The sequence below is a fragment of the Berghia stephanieae genome, chromosome 5 (assembly GCF_034508935.2).
Source record: "Berghia stephanieae isolate SIO BIC M18660-M18661 chromosome 5, UCSD_Bste_1.3, whole genome shotgun sequence".
NCBI lineage: Eukaryota > Metazoa > Mollusca > Gastropoda > Nudibranchia > Aeolidiidae > Berghia > Berghia stephanieae.
The window spans coordinates 23,149,280-23,159,279 of record NC_088364.1 but is presented as its reverse complement, the minus strand read 5'-3'; the positions used below and the strand labels follow the sequence as shown (position 1 = coordinate 23,159,279).

The following is a 10,000-nucleotide window of genomic DNA, read 5'->3' as shown; positions in this document are numbered from 1 at the left end:
GGGACAGCTGTGAAAAACTAGAAAAACTCGCGCCATTTATAAAAAATCTGACTATAATAATTTCGTTGTATCAATATCCAGGATGGATCTTACACTGGCGATTCTCTTTAAATAAAAATTACAATTTTGAATAAGTTTAGGAAATATGAGTTTGTATATTGATTGTACTGTCATCTTTGAGTGATGTACTTTGCCGAATTTCTTTTTGTAATCAATGAAGCATGAGTCTTTTTTCACTTCAAGGCTTCTTTCAATTACGTTTCTCAAAAACAAATTGCGTTTTAAAGAGAGAGAGAGAGAGAGAGAGAGTGTGGAAAGGGGGAAGGGTAAAGAGAGAGAGAGAGAGAGAGAGAGAGAGAGAGAGAGAGAGAGAGAGAGAGAGTGTGTGTGTGTGTGTGAGAGAGAGAGAAAGAAAAAAAAAAAAAGAGAGAGAGAGAGAGAGAGAGAGAGAGAGAGAGAGAGAGAGAGAGAGAGAGAGTGTGTGTGTGTGTGAGAGAGAGAGAAAGAGAGTGTTGTATATTTTCTTACGCCATTTTCTTTATTGCAACAAAGAGCAGGAATTATCGGGCAATTTTCACAGATACCAAAAAGCCCGCAATTTGTTGTGTATTTTGAACGGAAGTAATCTAGAGAACGATGACGTGAGATAGGTTGATTTTCTTTGGTGACTGTCAAAGAGGAAGCATCATGTTTTATTTGTAATCAATCTTGCCTGTAAATAAAGTGTTTAAAAGTATCTTTGGAGACTCAGTTCAATTTATTGACTAACATTTTGGTGCCGAAAACCGGGATCCTCTAGATTTTCGTTAATTGGACTGTGTGTTTTGCTTGAGAAGAAGCAGGCAAGTAGATATTCAGTTGACAGTCGTTGGTTTAATTTTCCTCCATTGTTGTTAGAAGAGGCGACGTAGTGTCCTCCAGTGTATTCGATACCACTAGTTAGTATGGAAGAAGCGAAAAAACGCAGGTCTGCGACGAAAGGATGACTTTCACGTGAGATTCTGAATCTAAAACAGCTTGTTGCCAGATTCGACGTTTCTTCAGCTGAATTGGCCGACGCATTGGCAGATTTTAAAAGGCGACAAGATAAGTTAACATCAGTGCAAGAAGAACTCGAACTGTTGTTCCTTTCTGAAGAGGACTTGCAGCGTGACATTGAAAATGAACATTCATTCCTACTTGAGTGCAGATCGGCTAAGGCGGCTGCAGAAATGAAACTAGTTGAGATTCAGACCTCCATGGAACCGGAGCGCTGTGTGAACTCTAACAATAGTGAAACGCAGGACAATGGATCAGGGCGTTTTAATCCTAGTGCAGCAAACTTGCCAAAAATACAACTGGCAGGTTTTTCGGGGGATTACACTGAGTGGCCTTCATTCTTTGATTCGTTTCGAGCGCTTATTGATGAAGCGACGCTACCTGATATCACCAAGTTTTCGTATCTGCAATCACTGTTGTCGGGAGAAGCCCTTTCGTGTATCAAAGGACTAAGTTTGACCGGAGAAAATTATCGTCACGCACTTGAAATTCTTCGACAACGTTACGATAGAAAAGAAAAAATAGTTTTCGACCATATTCAAAAACTTCTGGCAACTGAGGTCAACGTAAGGAATGTGAAAAATATGTGGACTTTTTACAACCTAGTTCAGTCACACATTCGGAGTTTAGAGAACTTTGGAATTTCAGGGAACAGTATGGGGTCATTTTGACACCCCTGATATTGAGTCGACTGCCAAGTGACTTTCGTATGGAATGGGCCCGAACGAGCGACAAACGAGAGTCGGACTTACTCCTTTTGATGAATTTTCTCCACGGCGAAATTCAAAGACGGGAACGTTCCCAACATTTCGATTTGCCACCAACACACGAAAAAGCAAGGGTGGCAGTGGCGTACGAGAAAAGGAAGAACACTGCGTCTGCGTTGATGACAAGTGAAAAAAAAGAGAAAATCAGAATCGTGCTTGTGTTTGTGTTTTCTGTGGTAAAAGGGACAGCCATTACAGTGATAAATGTCCACAGCTGGCGGAAATGGACACTGAAAAAATTAGAGAGAAAACAAAGAACAGTAATCTTTGTTTCAAGTGTTTCCGACCTTCACATTTGGCTAAGAATTGTAGATTCAAATGTTCGATTTGCCATAAAGGTCACCATAAGGTGTTTTGTTACCAAAATCAGAGTGCTGCCAAACAAAACACAAACAGAGCTGAAGACAGTGCAAATGAAAATGGGGGGTCAGGCAACTGCGTGATTTACGCCAAGTCTGAGTTTACAGGAAGACAGACTGTCATGCAAAGCTGCAAAGTGAAAGTCAATGATGTTGACGTTTTTGTTTTGTTTGACAGCGCTGCTGATAAAAGTTACATCTCATCCTCCTGTGTGAAGAGTTTAAAACCCAAATTTATTGGTAAGGAGGGGACATCATTTTTCACCTTTGGTGGGGGCAGACCATCAGAAAAAAGAGAAAGAAATGTTTACGAAGTTTCCTTTCAGGGTCTGAAGGGTAAGCAGTCGAAAGTCCGTTTGACAGAAATTGGTGAAATTTGTGGCACATTATACAGGCCAGGGGTGAATCTTGATTGCCTTGCTCAGTTTAAGTCTCAGGTGGGCTCAGATTTGGAATGGGGAGATGAGTATGACAAGGGTCAGAGAATGAGAGTGGATGTTTTGATTGGACTTGATAATTATTGGGAGTTAATAATACCAGGTAAGGTAATAAACAGTGAGATTGGACTTGTGGCTCAAGAGACCATTTTCGGTAAGTGGATCCTTTCTGGATCATGGCATTCCCCTGAAGTAAAGGGCAAAAACTCCCATTCACTATTTTTGACACTGGGTTGTGTAAGTGATAGTACAGTGAAGAAATTCTGGGAGCTTGAGGCAATTGGGATCTTGGATGATTCGAACCACGGGGTCAATGCAGAAGTAGGGAACCCCGTATGGAAAGAATTTAGGAACAGTGTAAAGTTTGTAGATCAGAGGTATGAAGTTGCACTGCCATGGAAGGACGGGGTCATGAAGTCAGAGTTACAGAACAATTTTCAATCTGCAAAAAGTAGAGTTGAAAAACTTGACAGGAAGCTGGGTGATGACCCCAGATATGCTGATGTATTCAAAGCTCTTGAAAAGGAAGGAGTGATACATGAGGTTCCCTTGGACGAAATGCAGCCAGAAAACAGACCAGTTTATTACATACCTCACTTTCCAGTAATCAAAAAGAGAGCGTCACGACCAAGGTCAGACCTGTGTTTGACGCCTCATGCCGTGGATCGAATGGAATATCATTGAATGATTGCGTTCATGCCGGTCCCAATCTGTTGCCCAATTTGGCCGATGTCCTCCTTAGATTTCGAAGATGGCCGGTAGCCCTGACAGCAGATATCAAGAAGGCATTTCTTCAAATTAGATTGAAAAAGGAAGACCAAGACGTACAGAGGTTTCTTTTGAAGGAAGGCCAAAACATGAGAGTGATGCGCTGTGAACGAGTGATCTTTGGATGTACCTCATCACCATTTTTGTTGATTGCAACAGTCAGACACCATCTCAACAAGTATGAGAAGTCAAGGATTCTGGAAGAGATGAAAGATAACTTCTACATGGATGATCTTCTCACTGGAGCAGATGACATTGACCAGGCATGTGAGATGCAGAAGACAGCATCCAAAATCATGTCAGAAGCAAACATGCAGCTGTGCAAATGGAATTCTAACAGTTTGGCAGTAAAAGAAAGAGTTCAAAAAGATTTCAGAGATGGAGTCATGCCACAGAGTGACACAACCAAAATTTTGGGATTGAAGTGGAATCCGACGGCTGATGTTTTTGAATTTATGGGTTATCCCTTTCCAACAGATGTTGTGGTAACCAAACGGTTAGTTTTGAGTTTGATGTCCAGAATTTTTGATCCGCTGGGCTTCCTCGGTCCTTTCACTATAACAGCAAAGATTGTCTTCCAAGAACTCTGGAAATTGGGAGTGGAATGGGACGAAGAAATCCCAGACAGCCTAGAAAAACGGTTTTCAGCATGGATGCATGAATTGTCCATATTGTCGACATGGGCAGTACCAAGGTGTTTGGTGTTGTGCACCTGGATCAACAAGAAGAGTTTAGAAATGCATTGCTTTTGTGATGCGAGTGAAAAGGGGTATTGTACTGCTGTGTATTCAAGTGTGAAGGAAGAAGATGGACGACAGAGGATGACATTGGTTATGGCCAAGTCACGAGTGGCACCAGTAAAACAGGTCACCTTGCCTCGTTTAGAATTGTTGGGTTGTCTGTTGGGAGCCCGTCTCCTTCGTTTTGTAATGAAAGCATTACAACTGCCAGAGGAAACAAATTACAGATGCTGGACAGACTCAATGGTTGCTCTACACTGGATACGCAGTGATTCCTCAAAGTGGAAAACATTCATTGCAAATAGAGTTTCTGAAATCCAACAACTTACTTCCCCCTCATATTGGCAGCATTGCAAGGGATCAGAAAATCCTGCTGATTTGGGAACACGAGGAGTGACAGCAAATACCTTGATGCATTCGTCTGAGTGGATAAATGGGCCAACAGATTTTTTAGAGAAGGAAAGTCAAGAAGAGAAAATCCAAGATGAAGCGGAAGTCAACATGATATGTTCCTCAGGGTGCCAAGAGATGACACTACAAAGCAACACCCTTAGTGCAGTGCCTCTGCTACCATTTGAACGGTGGGGAGGCTTCTCAAAGTCTGTCAGAGTAGTGGCGTGGGTGCTAAGATTTGTCAGTAATTGCCGTCAGAAAGCACGCGCAGATAGAGAATACTCAGAGTGTCTCAAGGTTGAAGAGATAGTTGAAGGGAAGAGGGTGCTTTTGAGAACAGTTCAAGCTCAGTATTTTTCTGAAGAAGTGAGACAAGTTCAATTGGGGAACAGGCGGCTAAGGGGTCTCCGTTGCGTAAATTGAATCCTTTCATTGATGAAGATGGTCTCTTGAGGTTGCAAGGACGACTTCAATTTACTTCAGCGTCATTTGAGTGCAAACACCCAATTATTTTGCCGAAATGTCATGCTTCAGAGTTATTGACAAGTCGTGAGCATTTAGATTCGAAGCACGCAGGTGCTCCACACATGATATCTTCTATCCGGAACGAGTTCTGGATAATCGGGTTGAGAACATTAGCAAGAAAAGTAAAAAGGCAGTGTGTCAGGTGCTCTAGATATGACTCTTTACCATGCCAACAGCCAATTGCTCCTCTCCCCAAGGAGAGAATTAGCAGATCTGAACCCTTTTCTGTAACAGGGGTAGACTTTGCCGGGCCTATATTTACCGCAGACTTTGTTGTGTATTTTGAACGGAAGTAATCTAGAGAACGATGACGTGAGATAGGTTGGTTTTCTTTGGTGACTGTCAAAGAGGAAGCATCATGTTTTATTTGTAATCAATCTTGCCTGTAAATAAAGTGTTTAAAAGTATCTTTGGAGACTCAGTTCAATTTATTGACTAACAGAGAGAGAGAGAGAGAGAGAGAGAGAGAGAGAGAGAGAGAGAGAGAGAGAGAGAGAGAGAGAGAGAGGTGAATTAGGAAAACAGTGAGCGAAAGAAAAGAGAGTGAGAGAATGAGTTTTTACCGGATATGAAGAAAATGAGAGATTTTATTGGGCATCCGTTTTACCACGAACGAATATCTATACTTACTAGAGACACCGTAACAATTCGATACTCAAAGTACTTCGTTGGGAAAGCAATACATCGAATATTGAATCGAACTGTTTGAAACTGATACCCAATAATAAAGAGCTAAATGAAATCAAGAAACCTAAAACCAAAAATGCTTTGCCTAAAATTCCAAGTATCAGAAATGATTTGCTGCATGTTATTTATCAAGGAAAAACCACCATCTTCTCGATCTTTCAGCGGCCTTTGACAACATCGACCATGCGATACGACTTCGAAGACTACAAGTACTCTCGGCATATTGGACACTGCTATGAACGGGTTTGCATCATATTTACTAAAAGAAATCAATCAGTTTTAATTTGGGAAGCAACTTCGACAGAGCGTGACCTTCATTTTGGTATACCTTGGGGATCCGTTTTAGGTCCAGTCCTTTTCGTACACTTCCCCTTTTGTTAGAATTTTAGAACAGCATTCTCTCCCTTAACATATGTACGCCGACGATACCCATAGCATGTGTTTGCCATCCGATATTGTTTCAAAGATAACTGGTTAAGAACAATGCATCAACAATGTGATGAGATGGATGACTGCAAATAGTTTAATAATTAAATGGCGAAGCTTATTCATTGCTGGTTCCAGTAATAAGACAGATCCATCTCCACTGGCACTGACAATCAATGATAATGATAAAATACAACTCACAACATCATCAAAATATCTCGTTATCACCTTGGAGAGTGATCTGTCAATGAACAAACATATTAACAACGTGAGAACAAGTGCTATCTGCATTCTATGAAACATCAGAACAATCCGACAATTTATTAAGAGGGAAACCTGCAACAAATTGGTACTATCTTTGATATTCACAAAAATGGACTGGAAAGTACAGAACATGGCAGCCTGCGTGGTACTGCAGAAAGGCAGGAAAACTGCAGCTCCCGAATTACTACGACAGCTGCATTGGCTGCCAGTGGACCAGCGGATTAAATATAAAAAAAACTATTTTATTTAAATGTTTGGAAGGCTCGTCACCAGCATATCTCTCAAGCCTCATTGATCGCTATGTCCCACAACGATCGCTTCGATCAACAAACGACCTCAAATTGAAGACACTCCACTGTAGGGTGAAGTCTGGTGAACGCGCTTTTCAGCATTCTGGTCAAAGATTGTGGAATTTGCTACCATATGAGATACGGTCTTCGTCTTCACTAGAGGATTTCAAGCGATGATTGAAGAACTTTTTAAAAATAAGGCAGGCTTTCTTTTGATTGTGTGTACAATTAGTGCTGTTTGTGTATTGTGTTGGGCTTAATCTTTGTTATGCACCAAGAGCCCTCCAGATGAAGTGATGCTTGGCGCACTATAAATCTATACCATTATTTATATTATTATTATTATTATTATTATTATTATTATTATTATTATTATTATTATTATTATTATTATTATTATTATTATTATTATTATTATTATTATTATTATTATTATTATTATTATTATTATTATTATTATTAAATATTGTTTCTGAGTCAGAAAACCCAATGCTAGTAATTTTGGTACCCAATACCTGCTATTGTACTAAGCAATCTCATAACGCGTGGACCGAGCGCTCAACGGTACTGTGACCCCTTGTGCTGCTTTGCATCAAACACCCACTTGTTGATGTATTCTTTACGATTCAATTTGATTTACGGGCGGCACACCCCCGCACACCCACTTTTTGATGTGTTTCGCTTATGACTGTTTGATGTATGACTGTTCGATGTAAGTATCGCTTTGCATTCGACACCCACAACCTGGTGTTTTGGTTTTGAACTGAACTTGAGAGAAAGAAACGATTCACTAACAAACTGAGCAGAGAATTTTTGTTGCCGTGATGTGGGAGGGGTTGGTAAGGGATGAGATGGAAGTCGTGACAAGACGGGTTATGATAGGATTGGTGCTTTACATCAATCGACTATGACTTTATTACATGCCTTCACTCAGCTGGGTTTTTTACTCTTTAATTTTCAAAGAATCAATTTGATGGCGACATGATAAATATGTGTATTGATTCGATATTATCTTCTCACCTTAACGGCTTATTCCAGTATTTCTTAATCATCATCATCATCATCATCATCATCATCATCATCATCATCATCATCATCATCATCATCATCATCATCATCATCAATAGTAAAATGAATCAAAGAATGCACTTTTTAAGGAAATTGTCCCAACTCAACATTGAGAAAACACTTTGTACGTTATTTTATAGATCTGTTATTGAAAGTGTCATGGTTTTTTGTATTACTGTCTGAGGGGGGGGGGGGGGCGGGGGTGGGGGGGGGGGGGGGGGTTGTCTTAGCTCAGCAAAAGCTAACTTTGACAGAACTATTAAAAGTGCTAACAAACTGACCACAGGATCCATGTCTTTTAATGATTTATATACAGAATGCTGCTTAAGGAGGCCCCTACACGCTCAGTTTTCAACCAGCGACGATCTGGGGACAGGCACGTCGTAGTGAAAACGCAATGTGTATGGCCAAATACCTGGGCGACGAGCGTACGGACGGTCGGTCGCTCGCAAAGCCCGCCTTGCTCAATATTTTTCCAGGTGATCAGCGATCGGGGGCGTGGCAGTATAAAAAAGTGGACAATTTTTTCCCGATTTTCGCTGTTTTGACGTCAGATTCATGATCAGCGTCAAATTTACAATATTTGATACCAAGTGCCCCTCCCTGTTCTGTGATGGGGTCTAGTGGTATGACTCTCGCTTACGGATCGGAAGGTCCAGGTTTCGAGACTCGCTCTGAGTGGCACAGAGTTGAGTCCGTAGAAAAGGCTATTTACTCACATTCTCTCACCATACTCATGTGTAAAATGAGTACATGGTCGTTCGTTGTCTTTGTCGGTAAAAAAATATTTGTAATATCGCCTGACAGGCGTCACGTCTCGTCCTTCATGCTTAGTATTGCTGTTGGCTTGGGATCCCTTGTAAAGCGCTTTGAGCACCTCTAGTGAATATTGTGCCAAATAAATGCTGTTTTATTATTTTTTAATATAATGTTTTTATAAATTTTGAGTCAGGAAGAGGTAGATGAATAAAAGATTTCGTTCTTGATCACCGTAAAATTTATAATGGATTTCATACAAAATAAAACAGTTTTCCGACTTTCGTAATTTCCAATGTAATGGTATAACATGACAGTTACTATCATTTAATTTTTGTTTTTGTTTTATTTGCATGTACTTTTTTTGGTCTATTTTTTCTCCTCGTTGACGCGACATCACGGTCGACCTTGACACAGACATAATTTGGGATTGGCAGACGCCAAAAAGCCTTGACTACGTGATGACAGGGGTGGGCATTGACACCAACACACAGAACTGGATGTAACCTTGAATTATAGTCTACAAAAAAAAAGAGCTGGTTGTGTGTGTGTGTTGTGTTGTGGGGGTGGGGGAGAGGGGGGGGGGGGGGTTGCGAGTAGTCCCGAGGGGTGCCCGCTTAAGCTGCCACGGGAGCACTGTCGATTTGTTTTATAAATAATAATAATAATAATAATAATAATAATAATAATAATAATAATAATAATAATAATAATAATAGTAGTAGTAATAATAATAATAATAATAATAATAATAATAATAATAATAATAATAATAATAATAATAATAATAATAATAATAATAATAATAATAATAATAAATGAAAAAAAATGGAAACATTTCCGTGGTTAACGTTGCTTTTAAAATTAAGTCTGATTGCAAACGTATTGATGTTATGCGTATTGGAAAAATACTCACATCTCCATCGGGGTATAACATAAAAAAACACAAAACTGTGCAAACTCGAACGTTTATAGTCTGATTGATATAATTTAGTGATAAGATAATTATAAAAATGGCTGTCTAAAAGCAATAACAACGGGTTGACTAACGTCAAATTCATCCCTTCTATTGATGCTCTGTTAAATTAAAATACTCATAAAGTCCGCCAGCCAGAAATAACGCTCCAGCCCACAAATCTATATGGAACCCTGAACGTTCATAGTCTGATATATTTTAATGAGAACTAATCATAATAATGGTTGTCTAAAAACAATAACAAAGAGATGAATGACGTCAATTTGGTTCCTTCTATACATATCCAAGAACTTTACTCACTCCATCCCCTTTCTCCTCCGTCAATACATATGTATCTCTTCTCTCATCACTTTCTTGTGCGGCTATGCATATGGTCGTGATATGACACTCGCCTTTGGATTGGCCGGTACTGGGTTCGAGTCCCGCTCTGAGTGGCGCATAATTGAGTCCTTGGAAACGGATCTTTACTTGCATTCTCTCACTTTGTTCATGTTTAAAATTAGTAC

General features: G+C 39.9%; 1 protein-coding gene across 2 annotated transcripts in view; it reads left to right on the top strand.

Annotated features, from left to right (window-relative positions):
* LOC144972615 (sodium/hydrogen exchanger 9B2-like) overlaps nt 1-10,000 on the top strand; it is a 69,853-nt gene that overhangs the window by 44,722 nt on the left and 15,131 nt on the right. The gene's annotated exons all lie outside the window — the stretch shown is intronic.